This window comes from Helicoverpa zea, chromosome 2 (genome assembly GCF_022581195.2).
Source record: "Helicoverpa zea isolate HzStark_Cry1AcR chromosome 2, ilHelZeax1.1, whole genome shotgun sequence".
Taxonomy (NCBI): domain Eukaryota; kingdom Metazoa; phylum Arthropoda; class Insecta; order Lepidoptera; family Noctuidae; genus Helicoverpa; species Helicoverpa zea.
The window spans coordinates 9,141,032-9,161,365 of NC_061453.1; the positions used below are offsets into that span (position 1 = coordinate 9,141,032).

Consider the following 20,334-nt stretch of genomic DNA (forward strand, 5'->3'; position numbering starts at 1 on the left):
TAATAACGTGCGATTTATGTAGAACTCAATGAAACTTCGCCGTAATTAATTTCAGCAGCTGCTCATTACAAGTCTTGACGAAATTATCAAACTTTAAGGAAAATGTCGGCACCTAATGGAAATTGCGCTTCATAATGCACCAGGAGGCGAGTTTTATACTTTACTCTTCCATTTTCGAAATTACTTCAGTTATTAAAACAGATAATTTTAAATGAGCTTAAGATAGGATTTAATATTATTTCCTAGAAAATCAGTTTATAGTTCAACTTTGCATTTTAGCTGAATGAAGGAATAAATATGAACATACTTATCATAATAATGTGTATAAAAACAACGTATTACGCCGTACTTGAATCTTTAATCATTACAGTAAAACAAAAAATGTGAACAAATCTGCAGCTTGTAAACACGGCTTGTTTGCCCATTCCCACGGTTTGTGCGTGCGCGCAGGCCATATGGCGTCTAGCGCCACAACTAGATCTAGAATACTCAAATTTAATCACACTATTATAATCTTTATGTGAGCTGAGAGCTGTTTTGAATCGTTTAATAATAAATCATAGAGATTGAATCTTGCCAATGTAAATAAATACGTCAGTTATATTGACACAGTTGGGTGGCAACTTTGGCAACACTGGAGCCGCAAACGTCATAGCATCGCCACAGACTAAACAATAATGACTTCCAGGCAAGCTGACTTGTTTGTTTTTACTGGCTTTGTTTTATCTTGTACGACCTATTCCTGAAATACTAGCTGATGTATCTAGCTGGCTAAACTTCCTACATAAACAATTGTTACCTATTACACTTATTTATACATGACATGAACTTATGAAGTAGGTACTCTCGTTGCTGAAAAAAAAATGCACCACGCCAGTGATTGAAATAAAACTTATTTACTTCAGTCAAAATACTCGGTACTCTATTGCAAAAATGGCATACTGTTCTTCAAACTATGAGGTCAACGAGTGTTTGTCTTATGTCTATGCTTGTAGAATTTATCGTGCAAATACTCAATGTCTACCTAACACAGACTATGCAAATACCAGCAATCGATGCCGCGATGATAACTTCAACCGACATCATATTATTCTAATAGTTATCCTAGAACACAAGAATTTTAATGACTCAGATACATATCATTGTCAATAATACTCGTAGATAATCATAGTTCCATAATTATTTAATAAAATAATAAGCTCGGCGGTTGTTTAAGTAATAACTTCATCTAAACATGTAATTAGATACTCTGATATATTACTTACTTCTACCTATAAGTAATAAATACTATACCACCTCCACATTATAACTATTGATGGATTGATATTGATTTATGACATAACCATTTAGTACTCCAGATTTATGTGATGTATCCTAGTCAGTACTGAACTTACAAGTCAGGAAATAGGTATATGCTTCACAGGGAAGTGTAAATCACATTCGTCCCAAATACAGTTACAAGCACAAAGTTCCGCGTAGCTATCTAAATCCCAACACATCATCTGTTCAAACATTACGGAGACTAATTTTCTCCCCAGACTAGGAGGATCTGGGAGTCTAAACTAACAAACTGAACCAATACGCAATTCCAGAAACAGTCTAGATAAGACCGGTTTCGTCCTGAAATCCTAGTGATTACTTATGTTATTTTGTTCGCGTTTTGCTTCCCGTCGGTCTTGCGTCGCCAAAACTCTAAAATACACATTTGAGCGCTCATAGAGCTAATATTAGATGTTCACAAATGTGCATACGACGAATGATGTCAGTGACGAATTCACTTGCTTTCCTCTTATAGAGCTGCGCACACTGCCGTCAGCAATTGTTACGTGTGTGAGCCTCGTCCGAACTAAACAGATTGATGTTATTCTGTAACGCGCTGAATGAAATTCAAACTAACGCAACACGCTCCAGATGATATCATTTCACGGAACTGAAGATGGAACAAACAAGGAATAATTTTAGCACTGTTTTTAATTTCAGACGAAGCAAGGATACTCGGGAAAACCTCTGGAAAAACCCTCATTCGGTTTATCAACTTCATGGTCTCATTCATATGGATCGATAAGATTTCCATTCGGAAATACAAGCATTTGGTGAATCGGTTTAATAATCTTCCTGTAATGTTTAGCTCATCGTCTGCCACTCCGCAGTCTCGGCGTGCTGCCAGGATCGGCTTCGATTATAGGAAGCGCTCGGACACTAATTAGTGCGCACGCGCTTCCTTCACTCGTAACGTGCCGAGTGATTGCAGATTGTCAGTCGTATGACATTTCAAGCTTTAAGAGGCTTTCCACAATATCTAGTGTTCTGTTGGTTCTCTATTTTTTTGTCGTATAGTCCTTTCATGTCTTGAAACCCTACCCCATCTGGAGATTGAATCAGTTTGAATATAACAGACCACTAAAATTGTGCTACATTTAAATGTTGACTTGCTAACATTACTTTTCATCTAAGTATCTGTCAAGTTTTATTAAGAGGTAAATTATCAGTTGTGTGATACATGTCATTGTTTTAATTAAAGACTAAGTGTGTGTGTACATAGTTTCGTAGGTAGGTACGTGGGTACCGTGGGTCGATGCGTACGACCCGTCCGCCGACATTCCATAGTAAAGCTTCTATCCCCTCGGTTTTATTCAGCCATAATAAAATTCTCTATTTCGCTCACATAGCTGCAGCATCAATGAAAACTTTAAACTCGATTTTCCATTTCAGGTGACATAAAATTTATATGTAGGTACAGCCTTTATTTCAAATTGAATTTTGCCATTTTATAAGTGAGTCGTACTTGAGAAACTAATGTTCGCATGAGAACATTAAATCCAGTATTAATCGGCGTGTCTTTAATATAATTATGACAGGATCAGTCATAACCGTCGATTATGTCACATAATAAAGTCTGAGAAATACATATTATTTCTGTGTATTCATAACTTTATGTTCGTTTGCTAATATCTACATTATAACAACGTAAATCATTTAAACAGATACAAAGCAAATATAATTTGTAAGTGCGCCCACGAACTCGTCATGTTTGATCATCATTGACATGTTTCTCTTTGATGGACATTCAAATCATAAGTACCTATCTGTTATGCATAATAATGTTATTGAAGTGATATCCAACAGGTTCTCAGAAAATGTTTTTTTTTAATAATGTTGATGGAGTAAACCAGTTTATGTTTGTGTAAAATTATTAATCGAACTTGATAAACTTTACCTACGTTATGGCACCTGATATTATTATTTACCTTGAAATGGCCGGTCAGGCCTCTAACGGCCTTGCTGTAAGTCAATAAACCCATCGTAGACGGGGTCAATTTATGTGAAAGCATTTCCTAATTTAGGCAGACGTTGGTCGTCCATCGCAAATCCCTCCAAAGACAGGATACAAACAACGCGGCGCGGCGCTCTGAAAAGCTTTCAAGTCGGGTTTGAGCGGTGCCTTTACTTACCGACACCCTGATGTAACAAGCATTCTTAGACCAAAAGAACATAAGTATGTTTGTTAACACGATAGTGTTTTATTTTTTGTGGATTTTGGCTATGTCCTAAAACACACAGTTCTTTTTTTTTTATAGAATGCCCAAAACTTTTTACCTATATTAAAACTCAGATTGACTTGTAGATAAATGGTCGAATAAAATTATGTGATGTAGCCGTTTCAACGATTTGTTGCGGTTCTTCTCAGGAGGTGATAAATGTCGGCCATACTTAACCTTAATCAGAGTGAGTAAAACTTAAGTACGACCAGAGACAATAGACAATTGCAAGTCCACAGAGCGTTTATGACACATTGTGCATGGTCGTAGACGTTATTGTACATCTACGTTTAGGGACCACCGACGATGGCAATTGTGTAACCAATACTTCCCCTAGAATTATTAAGACAAAGGTTTTTCAGCAAATAAAGAATTTATGGATACTCAACTCCTGAACGTTCTCACATAGAGTTAGTTGACCATTTATTTAACGGGTACCTACTCATTAGATTATCCATCGAATCCATTCAACTAATTTGGACCTTCCTTCTTACTTTCCAGGGCAAAAGCTAAAATCACGTAAAGTACAATAAACCGCAGTTTGACGTATAAACTATAATGGAAAACTTGAACCTTTTGAATAATTGCCTCAGATCCAACGCATAGCTCTTAGACTACAATAATAGTAATAAAACACCATTACAAAGTTATCGTACACGGCATCGCTGCTTTTTGTACGAAGTTGGAGAATGCGTTGCAGTGTTTATGGTTGATGCCTCTTCTTGGGGATAAGGCAGGGTAGGAACTATTTATTTGGTCCGTATATGGCGAGCTGGCAATATCAGCCAGTCGACAAACACGTCTCGGCGAGACTGAGCGGCAGTTACGCCAAACATGGACCCGCCTCATACTTCAGACGCAAATTATATTTCTTCTTAGCAGTTCTATACGGTGATGCCAACTTATAGCAGTTAGCTTTTTCACGCTTTTTGTTGCTAATAAGACATAATTTAGACCGCTTTAGTTATTGCAATTGTGGTTGAAATGTGCGATATCACCTTTTTTATTTGCCTACTCATAGTTTAGTTCTTAGCAAGATGTGTAAAACTCTTCATGTAATTACATTTATTTTTTTTCTGTTGAACTGAGCACTGTACCATATTAAGAAATGCTCTTTCTCATGTGTTATTTTTGACAGGTCCAACTTCCCTAATTTTAAGCTTCCAAGGTCCCATAAACTTTGGGGGACAGGGTCAAGTCAATAAAGTTATTCATGGTACTTAGAGAATCATTTACTTAATCTTCAGTTTAGAGCACGTAATCATGTCCGGACGTTAACTACAGTTTAATCACACATTATTTATAACCGACCGATTAGCTCGGTCACATGGCGGCGAAACTTAATAGGTATGTCTTTACTTACCAAAGTTATAAATAAATGAGTGACGTTAATGTTATTATTTAAGTGAGGCCTATGCTTAAGTATCTTACACCGAACATCTGATCAGAATATATGAGAAGTTTTAAAATTAGACCCAATCTGCGACAGTTCTTCTTTGTCATGAACAATTTTATCTAAAATATTGATTTGTGAAATTGATTTATTTTCTACTATTTATTTGATTCAGTACCTAATGAAATTTTAACCCTGTCTTTTCTCTTTTTGTTCTCCCTGACAAGACAATTCTTTTTGTCCTCACCTCTGCTCGTGTTAATACAATAATGATAACATCGAGGCATCTGGCGGACGTGATTAGTTATGCATTCAACACTGCTTCTACTTGCGGAAGTACTCCACTATATTATGCTAGTGTAGGAAGAAATATAAATGGGTTTGGTATTTACATCGATATATTTACATAATATTTACAAGATAAATTGAGACAATAAAAATATACATTTTCTTCCTACCAAAGAGAAAAAACCGACTGCCGACTGGTTTGACAAGTCTTCATTTTTACGAACGTAGCTGCCAAAACCAGCCGGCCAGTACCAATAAGTGGCGAAAGAGGTAGGTCACCACATCACCCCCCCCCAGAGACCTTCAAGGGCGATAATAAGCTGGGAAGTGGACGCGACGTCCTGACCGCGTCGTTCCGATGACGCCATCGTCAGCCGAAGGTAAGCCTCGGTTATCCGCGTCAGGTGAGTAGTGATGAGTGTTATTGTCGAGTGGTGACTGTGGTGAGTTATGTGCGATAGTGTTGTGTGGTGAGTGTGCTGTGGTGTCAGGGTCACGCAGTATGAAGGCCGGCTTGATGCGGTCTATCGATACTGTGACCTGTTTACCGTTCACCAGTAGTTTGAACACCTTGTCACCTCGTTCGAGCACCTTGTGAGGTCCAGAGTATGCCGGTTTCAGACCACCACCAGCAGTGCAGTCCCTAAGGAACACGTGCGTGGCTGTAGCCAGCTCCTTGAAGACAAATGTCTTGAAGCGGCTGTTGTGTCTGACTGCTGGTGCTGGCTGCAAACTCCGGACAATACTCCGAAGCCTAGAAAGGTAATCGGTCATGTCGACCGTTTCCTCGACCCGCGGGTCGAAGAACTCGCCTGGAAGGCGCAGCGGCTGGCCGAACACTAACTCGGCAGCGGAAGCCTGTACGTCTTCCTTGAAGGCACTGCGCACTCCTAACAGCACAAGTGGAAGAGATTCCACCCAACTGCTGCCTGCGTGGCAGGTGATTGCAGCCTTCAGTTGACGGTGGAATCGCTCCACCAGTCCGTTGCAGGCCGGATGGTAGGCAGTGGTCCTACGATGCTGAAAGCCAGCAATGCCGGATAGGCACTTAAAGAGGGCCGATTCGAACTGCCTACCTCTATCGGTAACGATATCCGATGGGCAGCCGAATCGGGCAATCCATCCACCCAGTAAGGCCTTTGCCACGGTTTCTGCAGTGATGTCTGCCAGGGGTATTGCCTCAGGCCATCGCGTAAAGCGATCGACGGCGGTGAGACAATACCGGAAACCTTGACACAGCGGCAAAGGTCCTATGAGGTCAATGTGGATGAAGGCAAATCTCGCCTGGGGCAACTTAAAGGTCTGCAGTGGTGCAGAGACGTGCCGTGTGGTTTTAGAGCGCTGGCAAGCCAGACAACTCTGAGCCCAGTTACGACAGTCCTTCCTAACCCCAGGCCACACATAGCGGGCTGCAATCAGCCTGGCAGACGCCTTAGTACCAGGGTGACTCAAGGAGTGCAGGCTGAGAAAAATTGACCTGCGCAGCTCCTTGGGTACAAAAGGTCTAGGCGTGCCGCTGCTGAGGTCGCAGTACAGCTGCTGTTGTGAACCTGGGACGCTAACCAACTGCAGACGCAGTGAGTTGTCCCCGGCGAGCAGCTGCTGCAGCTCCTGGTCATCTTCTTGTGCTGCAGCGATCCTCTCGACGGGCACAGGTTGAGTAATCTCCTCAACCCGCGAAAGGGTATCCGCCACGACATTATCCTTCCCGGAGATGTGCCTGATGTCAGTAGTGAACTGAGCAATCAGGTCCAGGTGACGGAACTGTCGTGGGGAACAGTTTTCTTTACGAGAGGTGAAGGCGAATGTGAGAGGTTTGTGGTCCGTGTAGATCACAAAGTCACGAGCCTCCAGCATATGCCTGAAGTACTTCACGCTCTCGTAAATAGCGAGCAGTTCACGGTCGTAAGGAGAGTACTTAACCTGCGCGTCGCTCAGCTTCCTGGAAAAGAATGCCAGAGGCTCCCATGCTCCTCCGGTACGCTGCTGTAGAACTGCACCTATAGCCTTGTCAGACGCATCCGTGACCAGCGCCATCTTGGCGGTGCAGTCAGGATGCGCCAACAGTGCTGCTCGACACAGACTGTCCTTGCAGCCCTGGAACGCCTCACGTTGGTCCGCTGTGAAATTGACAGGGTGCGAACCCTTCACGGAGTCGGAGAGCAGGCTGTTGAGAGGTGCTTGACAGGCTGCGGCATTCGGGATGAACCTGCGGTAGAAATTTAGCATCCCGAGGAATCTGCGCAGCTCCCTGACCGTTTTTGGCTCAGGAAAATTCTGGACAGCCTCAACTTTGGCAGGCAACGGTCTCGTCCCTTTGGAAGAGATGTGATACCCTAAAAAATTAACCTCCGACGCACCAAAGACGCACTTAGCACTGTTGATGACCATACCATACTCTCGCAGTCTGGTGAACAGCTGACGCAGGTGCAGCTCGTGCGTCTTTTGGTCTTTCGAGAACACCAAAAAATCGTCAAGATATGCGTATGTAAAGTCCAAACCCCTGAGCATCTCATCCACGAAGCGCTGAAACGTCTGTGCGGCATTTCGAAGCCCGAACGTCATGAACGGAAATTCGAAAAGCCCGAACGGAGTCGTGATCGCAGTCTTCGGGATGTCATCCGGATGCACTGGAATCTGGTTATAAGCCTTAACTAGGTCAATCTGCGAGAAGATGGTACAGCCAGACAAGCTGTGCGCGAAGTCCTGGATGTGCCGGATAGGGTATTGATCCGGGACAGTGCGTGCGTTCAGCATCCTGTAGTCGCCACAAGGGCGCCATCTATCGCCCTTTTTAGGAACGAGGTGAAGAGGCGACGACCACGGTGACTCGGATAAACGGCAGATACCGGACCGCAACATGTCATCAAACTCAGCCTTCGCAATTTTTAATTTGTCCGGTGCTAATCTGCGTGGGGATGAAGATACTGGTGGCCCTGGCGTAGTACGAATGTGGTGTACTGTATTGTGTTTGGATGTGTCGTGTATGCCGCGAGGTCGAGTGATGTCGGGATATTCCCGCAGTATGTGTGTAAACGCGGAATCACCGAGACTCACCCTCACCGAAGACACATCATCAGAGCGGCGGACAGGCGACGCCGGGGTGGAGAGCGTAGTATGGTTGTCGATGAGGCGTTGGTTCCTGCAATCGACAACCAAATTATAATAAGACAAAAAATCCACACCTATTATCGCCCTTGTAACGTCTGCAACAATAAATCGCCAGGCGAAGTCGCGGCGCAACCCTAGGTTTAATGTTAAGCTCACAAAACCGTAAGTGTTTATCACAGTGCCGTTTGCTGCACGCAGTTCATACTCTGTTTTTCCTAATCGTCGCGGAATCGCCGACCGGGGGTATACACAGAGGTCGCTGCCGGTGTCAACCAAAAACTGTATCTTCAACCTTTGGTCGGTGACGAAGAGGCGACCAGCGCTCGGACAATCATCGGCCGCCATCACAGATTGCCCCGCGCATTTCCCGACGTTGTGTAGTCGCACGGTTTAATACACTTCTTAGCGTTATCACCGAACCGCTGGTGGTACCAGCACTGCGATCTTCTGGAGCTGGACCGGTGACGTGAGCGACTACGGGAACGGCTTCTGTTGCGGGATAACCTCTCGAGCTTGAGCGCCATCTTCTGCATCTGCCGGTTTAGCGCGGCGATCTCGGCGTGCAGACCGCTGGTGGACGACGACGGTGCAGTGGCGACGGCAGCTGTTGATGCCACCTGCGCGGGACCGGTGATGACGTGGATACGGTCCGCTAACTCGGCCAGCTCGGCCAAGTCCAGCTTGGATTGCGACGCCACTATGGTCTGCGTACCTGCTGGCAGACGGCTCGTCCACATCGTCCGCAGAAACTCCTCGGGAACACCTGGACCGGCGAGGTTGAGGAGGTGCCGGTAAAACTGCGACGGCTTCCGGTCGCCGAGCTCCTCGTGCATGAGAAGCTGCTTCACCTTCATCACGTCGGGGTCACCAAATGTAGGAAGAAATATAAATGGGTTTGGTATTTACATCGATATATTTACATAATATTTACAAGATAAATTGAGACAATAAAAATATACATTTTCTTCCTACCAAAGAGAAAAAACCGACTGCCGACTGGTTTGACAAGTCTTCATTTTTACGAACGTAGCTGCCAAAACCAGCCGGCCAGTACCAATAAGTGGCGAAAGAGGTAGGTCACCACACTAGGATACCAAGTTTTAGTTGTGAGCTAGGCCCACAGCCTTCCTGTTTTGCACTGACATACATAACTACACATTTTAGTAGCCAAGGAGAATATTCGAACACCCAATAAATTGTCTATGATAATCATGGGAAAAACCTTGAAATCGGAACCATGTCTCCTTGGGGCCCTTAAAAACTGTCAAACTTGTTGAAATGACGTAAGTGTGTGCGTATGTGAAACATTATTCAGTAGCATTAACACCTTTCAACTAAGGTTCACTACAGAAAAGTACAGAAAAACCCGCTATAAAAAAGGCGTGTTAAAAATAAAGTACGAGTAGGTAGATAGTAGGAGTAACGTTCCCTACGTCTTAGCTTCTTCGCTGAAGCTCGACGTAACTGCCCATTAATTGGACAAATAACTTCATAAATGTCGTCTTGAAGTCCATTTATAAGTTAAGAATCTTTAAAAACACTTTAACTTCTTTAATGTAAAAAGTCAAATATTGATAGGTTCTTAGAGAAGGGGAAGAGAGTCCATCGTATAATAATTATGAAGGGTTTGTAGTAAGAATTTTTGGATCCCGGTTGTGGTTGGCAGTCGTTACGGCTATTTAGAAGACATTACTTAGGTTTGACAACGAGTCCTACCAAGGGTTATCAAGTCGTTTCATACAAAACACTGGTACTCAGCTGGACCCAGTCAGACTGGAAGCCGACCCCAACATAGTTGGGAAAAGGCAGATGATGACATTTGATCCATCAAAAGCTCCATTGTATATCTTCAAGGGTAGAATGTTTTTGTTAAAAAGAGACCCCTCAAGGTTTCGGCAAGTTGGAGTGTCCGGGCACCCTCCCGGACCTCGACCGTTTAATATCTGCGCCGTTGACGCCTCACCAAATATTTGCGTTGAGATTTCTGCCGTTGACACATGCGACGTATTTCTAAGATAACACTAGTTTATCTTACACATAAATTGAGATTAGGCGGTAATGAATGTATTCTATGCTTCTAAGCTTGATAATTATATTCAAGCATTCGAAATACGGTAAACGTTCGTAGCGAGTATTATTACTTCTACTTTGCCAATTTTCATATCGGAGAAACATATCGCCTATTTTGTACATAATAAATGCTACTCTGCTAAATAATTATAAATATCTAGAACATTTTTTGATTTTATTAATCTATACATATAATAAATCTGTAAAAAAACTGTGTCTGTACATTGAATCTATTAAAAAAATAATAATTGGGTGGGGTTTAGAAACAGTAATGGAGCACAAATCCAAAAAAAAAATTCTGTCTGTATGTCTGTATGTCTGTATGTCTGTTTGTTTGTACACGCTAATCTTCCGAACTACTGAACGGATTTCAATGATTTTTTCTTTGTTGTGTCAGTATTAAGCCTGGTCAACATATAGGCTATAATTTATCTTCGAAACTTGAAGACCTGATGCAGAACACCAACAGACCATCAAAACTATAAGAGATACAAAAATGGTGTCATGGCAAAAATTGTTTCATGTGATGAGCATTTTCAGCTGAGATAATAAATTTGAAGATCTGGAACACCTGATGTGGAACCCCAAGAGCCCAGCTTCTCTGTACCATATACAGGTATGCCGTTTTAGCAAAAGTTGTTCAATTTGATAAGCACTCTCTGTTGACTTATAAAAATTGAAGATGTAAAACACCTGATGTGGAAACCCAGGAGCCCAGCTAGACTATAGCTTATAAAGATATGACGTTTTAGCAAAAGTGGTTTAATCTGATAAGCACTCTCTATTTTGACGTATAAACATCGAAGATCTGGAACACCTGATGTGGAACTTCAAGAGCAATAAATACTACACTTGAAATGTATAGAAATGAATGTTATGAAATAGGTATGGTGAATCAAAAAAAGTAATTAGTCCGTCTTTTAGATAACCCTAAAATAATGGACACGTATTTTTTCTTTTCTCTTTCTCACAAATAAATAATAACGAAGATATTTTATTTATTTATTTATTTATTCCTTTATTTCAGGCAACTAGGGCCCATAAAAATACAAATACACATATATCGTACATTACAATACTTATAAACTAATACATAAAAATTCACCATATCAATATATATATACAATACTATATCTATAAAAACTTAAACATACTATAAATACATAACAAATATTCTTAAAACTAATGCACACGATGTGTCGGCGTCGTGTTACGCTGACTGGTGTCACGTAGCCGGCCACGAAACCGGCGGTACAGAACACCCTTCGGCCAAAAATCTTCCTTGAGGACCTTCTCGAGACCTTGTGTCGGAACACGCACCACGAACGAGTTAAAATTTGTGTTGTGACGCGGTTCCAACCTCACGACCCTCAAGGTCCAGCTGGTCTTCACGCGCAGATATTCCACGACCTCCTCAACCTTCGTGGAATGGTGCAGCCTGGACACGTACAGCTGCGTCGTCGGAATAGCTGGACGCAGCAGCATATTGGGCCCCGCCAGCGCAGTACCGCACTGGTTCCGACAAGGAGGTTTCTTTTTCTTCCTCTTCTCGACCTTGACGAAACCATCCTTGTCGCACGTGTCGACCTTGGGACCCTGCCTTCTCAAAACCTGGTTTGGTTTCGATCGGCTCTTCTTACCCCCTTTTGTGGTATCCGCTATTTTAACCTGCGAGTTTTGTGACTCAACAGGCTTCTTAGCGGCTACAATTGCTGCGTAGGCTCGTTTGGGGGTTGACGAACCTACACGAGTCATCGTCTCTACCGATGTCGAGGCAGGGACGGCGGCGGCACACGTTGCAACGCATGCATTCTCGGCAGTAGGTGACGCATTCGAGCCCGCCGACTCGAAACTGCAGATGGAGGCATTTTGCGCCCCGCGACGCGTGTTCACATTTCTGTCGCCGTCGGTAGGTGACCTACTTGCAGAAATTGCATTGCGCAATGCTACTAATTCTGCCCGTAGATCACTGATGGTGTTGTTGGACACCTCCAGCTGATGCTGCATCTCGGCCTGGCTTTGCTTCAGGAGTGTAATGTCCTTCAGCAGCCTGGTGACATCTACGTGGTCGAACGTGACGGGAGGAAGCTTGTGCAGGTCCTTCGCCACGAAATCGGGCACGTCGTCCGGGTCGGTCTCCTTCAACAGCGTGACGATGTCTTGGAGACTCTTCTCTGTGCCATCCCTTCGACGAGACGGCATCTGGCTAACTTTGCCAAGCGTCGTGAAAAGCAGCAATTTAGCACTGCTAATTTCATCTTCCTTGAACGAGGTCTTGCAGATCTGCAAGATGCTAACCTCGTCCATGTAGTCGATGGCATGTTTAATAAATGCCAACACTTCGTTGGCTATGAGCGTTTGTGCACTCATAGCGAAAACCGGGCAGCGGCTATAGCCGCGCAATTCGCGAATTTAAAATTCATACAGTGCAGCGCAAACGCGTCCGTACTCGACCGCGTATGGCACTGGACTGGACTGGATATAACACGCTTGAATTTTGTGTTAAGTCACTGCTTAGTACAAATTTTACATACGTGGCTGTGTACTGGACGTGGCGTCACGAGCCCCCACTCTCCGAATTTTTTGCGTTATATACAACATGTAACTTAATTAACGCACATCCTGAAATTAATTTGTTCAGAATCGTTTACTGAATGGATTTATATCATTTATAATACAGGTAATTTTTTATCCCAAAAATAATTAAAACTACGGAAATTATTGTCATATTAACCCTGTACAGTCAAAACAAATTCAAATAGACCGTAACTCAAAGTAATAAGACTTCGTGTATTGTCGGCTTTTTCCGTAGTTTCGTTATGTTGTGTCGAGTCAAGCGGCGCGCGGCGCGATATTTGCGTGCGTAGTAGTATGACCAAAAAGTTCTCCAAGAATTAGTATAACTAATTTAGTAAATAACAATGCATATACATGTTAAATTAAAAATTCAGTGCATGTATTATGATTATAACATAATATTCTAATTAGGGTGTTTGAGGGTGTGCGTTAGTTACGTTACATGTTGTATATCTCATTATTATTTTGTATGTCTCTTCCAGACCTCGGGACTACAGAGTTCCGAATTTTTGGGAGGCAAACGTGAGGCCAAAGCCAACACGCTGAAGCCCTTTTGAGACAACTTTAATGAAATGGTGACACAAAACCGACAATTATCCCTTTATACACTATAGAAATGAACCCAAGGACAATCCCCGGTGAACGTCGTTAAAAAAAAAGACAATCTGTGCTATACCATTGCTAACTGTGGATGAATACTACTTGGGCTATTGTGATGGGATGCTAATGAACTAGGAATGGGGAAACTACGGGAACTTTGGCACCTGCCGATGACAATGTATTAGATACATGTAAAAATGGCAGGTGGAGACTCGCCAGCTCACTTACTGGGCCCCCGGGAATCTGTCACTGAATAGCAACAAAAGGGCAACAGGGACATGAGCGGCTGAAGTGTGAGGATACCTCGGCGGACTTTAAACGCAGATTACGCGCTCCCTGTGGGTCACTTACCACGAGGCACCTATCCTCCGAGCAGGGCTACTAACCCTGCTCAAGCGACTCCACTCTGGATGGCCAAGCCAAGCCAGAGGCGTGAGACCTACCCCCGTCATGGTTCACTCCGACCGGCCGGAGATGGGGGACAGTATACTCTCCCTGGAGAACTCAGTATATATGCCCCGCAGGGTCGCTACTCCCCGTCATCAGCCTCAGATGTCCTGCGATGCTTATATCTCATTATTATTGTCGTTATTATCTCAAGAGCCTTTGTCCCAATTATGTTAGGGTCGACTTCCAGTCACGATGCAACTGAGTACCAGTGTTTTAAAAGGAGCGACTGCCTATTTGACCTCCACAACCCGGTTAACCGCTCAACCCAACACCCCTCGGTAAAACTGGTCAGACTTACTGGCTTCTGACTACCCATAACGACTGCCAAGAATGTTCAATGACAGCCGGAACCTACAGTTTAACATCCCCTCCAAATAACGGTCATTGGTATCCAAAATATACGTAGAAAGTACATACGAACTTAGAAAAGTTGCATTGGCAGATACTTGCCAGACCTGGAATCAAAGACGCACGCTCATACTTGAGAGATTGGTTCTCTACCCACTAAACCACCACGACTTCCACTAAGTCATCACGACTTTGTCATCTCAGTAACATTTAATGTTTTTTACATAATAATACGTGTAATATTTTTGCCACACACAACTTAAATGCGGACTAATTAGAATCACTACTTTTATCCCTATGGTCACGTCTATTGCGGTTCAGTTCTCAGCGTTTTGTTTAGTCTGCTGTGCTTTTGCCGTTAAAGTACAAAAATTAAATATATGGAACATTTCTAATGGCTATGCGTATTCCGTTGTTTTCAAGTCAACGGGCCCTTAAAATTCAATATCAGACGATTCAGATCTTTGATTTTGCTGACCCCGTAGTCGCTGGCATAAGGGACAGGATCCGCGTACGAAGTCGCGGGCAGAAGCTAGTAACCAATATAATCTCAATAGTGAAATGACAACAAAAAACAAATCAATCTGTGCAGCATACTGAAAACTATCATAAAACTAACGAGTTCAATCTTTGCAATTATGCGACCATGCGCAATAACGTGTAATTAATAACAAAAAACAGTTCCTACATTTGAATTTAGTTCTTAAAATTTCCTCGTGAGCCAAAGTAACAGTGAGCGGGCCGTCATTCAGTGCAGTCATTTTGGCCACCACCTGCTGTTCTCATTAAACCGTGGTTCGTCTGACGATAAATTCGCAAGGCGAGCTTCTCTCCTTACGTAGCTATGGCTGAGGGAATATTACACCGGCCAAAGTTTACGGTTACCCCCCGGATTATATTTAGAAGGCTTTTTGTAAGCTTAGCCTATAATTACACGAGTTCGCACGCCACTACACCTAACAAATTGGTGTCGTATGTTCTGGTTTTGTTGATTTTCTGTTCATCATGTTTGTTGAATATTTTTAGGTACAAGATTTTTTTTAACGTTCATTTAGTCTTATATTAATTAATTAAAATATTTATGAAGATAAAATTTATTTAAATTTTAAATCTTTTTTAATTCAAAAATTTAAAATTCATTTGGCCACAAAATATACAGAATATATATACATAGTTTTTCCTTCAACACAGTACTAATCTTCTGGCCTCAAGGCCAAGCAGGTGCAACAAAAAATATTAATTTACTGTCTACGATGCATAATGAAGTGAAATAAATTCATGTCATGACAGCTAGATCCGCATTGCAAAAGGATAAATAATAAATAATCTTTGACTTAATATTATGTTAAAGATCTATATTGGTGAACTTCGTTTCCTATTATTTGAGTGTTTTGCATACCAAACACATGGAAGTTACGGTGTCTCATATACTGTCTGCATTTTAAAATGTAATGTAGGTACGATTTTTGGGACTGTGACTTAAATACTCAATTACATCAGTAATGCATCAAAGTGGGAAAAAACGATGGGAAAACCTGAAACGTAATGAGCAAGGAGGCATCCAAACCATTAGATACCTATAAAGGTCTTAGAAATAGTACTAAGTAATAAACATTAATATTCAAAGTCGTAGCAAATACAAAAAGTAGAAATAGCAGCCGTGGCCATATCCGAGTAGTCTATTGGAGATGTGCCTGCACTTTAAATGATTTTCCACGGTTTATTTTATGTGAGCACCTCACGGAAATGGTTACAAATTTTATGTTTCGCGAGTAAAAGCCCGACTTGGCATAAATCCACGCTGTCGTCCTGTCTGGCATTTTTCTCCTCTTTGTGCGCCACAAGACTGTTTTTAAAGACTAAAGAAACAGGTAGATTTTATTACCCAAGAACTAAACCCTGTTAGGTGGATGTCTATATAAAGATAGATGGCAATAATAAAGCGCTAAAAGTTTATTGGCAAGCCTGCCCCTGTTTATAGCACACGGTAGTCGATATACAAACATACAATTTGGAATGTATACGGAATAAACGTGATAGTCACGGTTCGTTTGGAGAATGCGCTGGCTAGCGCCGAGATCCAATTAAACACGGGTTTGGATAAGTTACCGCCTTCAAATAGCCAGTGGATTAAGATAAGACCCACTGCGAAGCGTGGTAATCGTGTAATTGGTTTGTTAGGTTTGATGATTATCTATAATAATAATATCCGTACGTGTTAACGCGCAAAATGGAATGTAATTTTCTCCTCGGCCCTCTTGGCGGCGTGAGATTATTCAGAATAGGAATTAAAATTTTCATCAACGCGTATTCGAAGTTGGAACGAATCATAAATGTTTAACATATTTCGTTTATTATGGGTCGCAAGAATGTTGTTAATCTTTCAGTTCAGTTCGTTAAGCTTATTGAGCTTCAGACAAACTTTTCTTAGAAGTCATGTTCCATATAACAGAAGAATAATTGATTTGATTTTTAAACATATTTGTGGTTTATCTTAAGAAGTAACTTCGATGGAATGGCTCCTTGTGCCTATTTTCCCAGCCACACTGTAGATCTTTTATAGGAATATTATTGGAATTTTTCGTAGAACATATACATGGAACAATGATGGCAGTTCGTCGGAACGGACGGTTCTGAGCTACAACGATTTTCCATTACGCTGGCGGGCGATCCATCGTTGCCCGATAAGTGTCGGCCGCTCCAAGGGATAAGCCCTAGGCCATATAGATTACTACGTACCATGTATGAATGAAGTAGCGTTTTGTAGGACCACGATGAACGTAAGGCTACAGAGACTTGATAATCGCCATACTAAGCCGATAAGCTTAACTTCACTGTAAGCCTCTTCTTCGCTTCGGATTTGCTCACGCGATTTATAGCACTATTAATATTTCTTTTTATAGCTTTGTTTTAAATTATCTTTTGAGTATAAAGCCAATAAATTAGCTATTTTTCCAATAGACAAGTGTATTGAATAAAGTTTTTAAATAATCTAAATTTTAGATTACCTATAGGAGTAAGTATATGTAACATTTAAAAAACACATAGGTAGCCAAAAATCTTGTACCTAATGCAAAATTATTCTAATAAGTTCACATCAAAACCACTTTAAGTTCTAAATTAGTGTGAAATGTTGAATCTAAATGTGCCATGATTTTAGGAAAACATGCAAGATTTATCAAATTCCATAGAGGTCTAGATGCTGATTTATTAAATAGCTTTAAATACGTTTAACGTGTAGAATAATTCAATATTTAAATTTTTTGAACCAATTTATAATGAAGAAAAAACTTCTGAAATATCTATTAAATATTTGCATTTTTTGTGGGGACGGATGGACTTTTATTCACGGATATAAATGTTCTATGTCGTACAAGTATGAAATAGAACATCGCGACACTACACAAACACAGACCACCCATTTCAATCCGAATTAACTGCACAATCCCCCGGAGACCATCCCATTCCCAGTCTAAATAAATCCAATCCTAGCGGTTGCGATAGTCGGAATTAATTAATTATTCAAGAGCGCCGATGTGCCCTATTTGGTGCACCGTACCCTACCCAAGCCATATTTGTCACCCTCTCCTATGACAAAAACTATAAGCCACATAAGGATGGTCCCTATTCCTGGGACTACGCGAAAGTCAGCACAAAAAATCGCATAAAAAGTTTTTAATCAACAAATCAAATGTCGACTAATAAATCGATAGAGCGGACTTGTTAGGTAGGTATATCAAATGCTTATCATTAGGATATAGCTAAAACAAAATCTGAACCGCTTTCTATATGGTTAGTAGGTAGGTATACGAACTGCATTCCTCGCTTGATATCCGTCATAATATTTGGCGCCACCAATTTGCATAGCAATTAACAGCGAGGTTTATTATGATGCAAATTTCGCCAGAAATGTTCTTGTAGTCTTTAACAAGACGTACGATAGCACCGACCTCAAAAAAACCTGTCGCAGGCTTTGTAGAAAAAAAAGCAAATCCAGTTATTGCACATTCCTAGGAGATAGTTAGCTGAGATAAAACGGGTATGTGATTGTCATTGAAATGCATAGGTGTAATAAAGATTTATAGCCTTCTTCAGACATTCATCAGAAAGTTATTTAATAAAACTTTCCTATGATCGTCGACTGATGATTAATATTTTTGAGTACATTTTTATCGCTAAGTATCTTTCTCCTAGTATTCAAGTAGGTATGCCTTAAAAGTCATGTTGCACCTAACCGTATCAGGTCCTTGTGTCGCAAACACAAAAACATTGAACTATTGCGCGTTATCGGCGCGGAGTGACGTGGCGCCACCACTTCTAGTCTAAACAGAGAGCGACCCGCTGACCACGGACCATTGTTCGCAAGATTACGATGCCGCATCTCGGTAATGCATTTTACAAAGTAAATTGTACCTGAGACCTCTGCAGATCTTAACACTTTTTACCTGATAACGTGGTAACGTTCTACAGTAGATACATATAAATTTGGCGATTTCTAGGAAGTCAGTATGATCAAAAGTTTGAGACGTTTATCCTTCTGGTTGTCAGCACTCATGAGTGCATCAGTTCTTAAGAATGCGGTTAAGGACATCAGCCGGGAAATTCTTAAGTAATGTCGTAATAACTGTTTAATAATGTACGTTAAAACTAGAATGATGTAATATTTCCAAAAAGCATTTAGGTCTATGTCATGTGTCTAGTTTTCAGTAAACCTATTCCACGGAGGAGAAAAGTTTCTCCTCCGTGACCTATTCACAAACAACAACAGATATCTGAAGGACGTAGTACTTATATTTCACTGGAGATAAATAACACGTAAAGACATCTCCATCGGTGCATGTTATTGAAACAAGAAGTCGCAAAACAGTATAATAACAAGTAGTATTTAAACAAGTGGTAGACTAGCCGGTTGGTTTGTGTGAATGAGAGAATGCCAGTCATTCATAACTCGAAGCATTCTTTTATTATACGCCGCGCTGGCGCAGTGCGATAAAAAAGGGTTGGCGCGCTGCCCTTACCGACACGGTTGTACGAACGATACCCTTATGTCAAATAGGTCGTAGGTACTCGAGACATTGTTCTTACAGGATAACTTAAAATTCATTATGCTTTTGCAACATCAAGTAAGAGGGTTCAAAACACAAAGTTCAAGTACAAACTCAAAGTTTAGTTTGTTGCCCACTTATCTACAAGAAAGATAGGTAAAGGTAAAACCACTTGGTATGTTTTCGGGTTTTAAAAAGTACAATGTTAGATCACGAGTAAAACTAATTAATAACCATTTTTATATGTCTAACATGCAACTGAATTTTCGCTGTAAAAGATACCGTGCCATACTCGTCGAATGCAATTAACAAACATTGAACAAAAAAAAACATTGCAGGATTTACATTATTAACGGCAATAACATGTCTAAAAACTGCGAAACATAAGATGTTATGAAAAATAAATGTAATATCCACCGACGATATTTCAACGGCTTAAATATGCCTTTGTCTCGGGCATTCATGAATAGAATCTTCATAACTAAGCAATAAAATGTCGGAAAATATTCCTCTGCGTTACGCCAGCATTCGGGCTGTGTTAATATTTGTGCCAATGCTAATGGAAGCGATCGACTGTGAACTCCGAACATTATGATTTTTCCTTCCATGATAATATATTATTTTTCTTTCTTTGATTTGTACATATTGGAAGAAATCTTCTAAATACATAACTAGAAAAATAGAAATACTCGCTAGCAAAAATACTCTTGATAGCTTATATATCTTTACGATTCTATTCTATTCTTATTCTCAACCACAATTTACCAGTACCTAACAATAAAGATGAATTATTTAAAATAAGAGAAGACCAAACAGATGCAAAACTACATCAAGATAATATCGCAAACAGTGTCATTCTTAAAGTTTTCCCCAACATGAATATTCATAGATATCAACATGAATGGGTGCCCTG

The 20,334-nt window shown here is 41.2% G+C and overlaps 1 protein-coding gene and 1 pseudogene across 1 annotated transcript in view; both read right to left on the bottom strand.

Annotated features, from left to right (window-relative positions):
* LOC124637765 (extracellular sulfatase SULF-1 homolog) overlaps positions 1–20,334 on the bottom strand; it is an 80,897-nt gene that overhangs the window by 54,639 nt on the left and 5,924 nt on the right. The gene's annotated exons all lie outside the window — the stretch shown is intronic.
* On the bottom strand, positions 11,608–15,137 carry LOC124644859 (annotated as a pseudogene).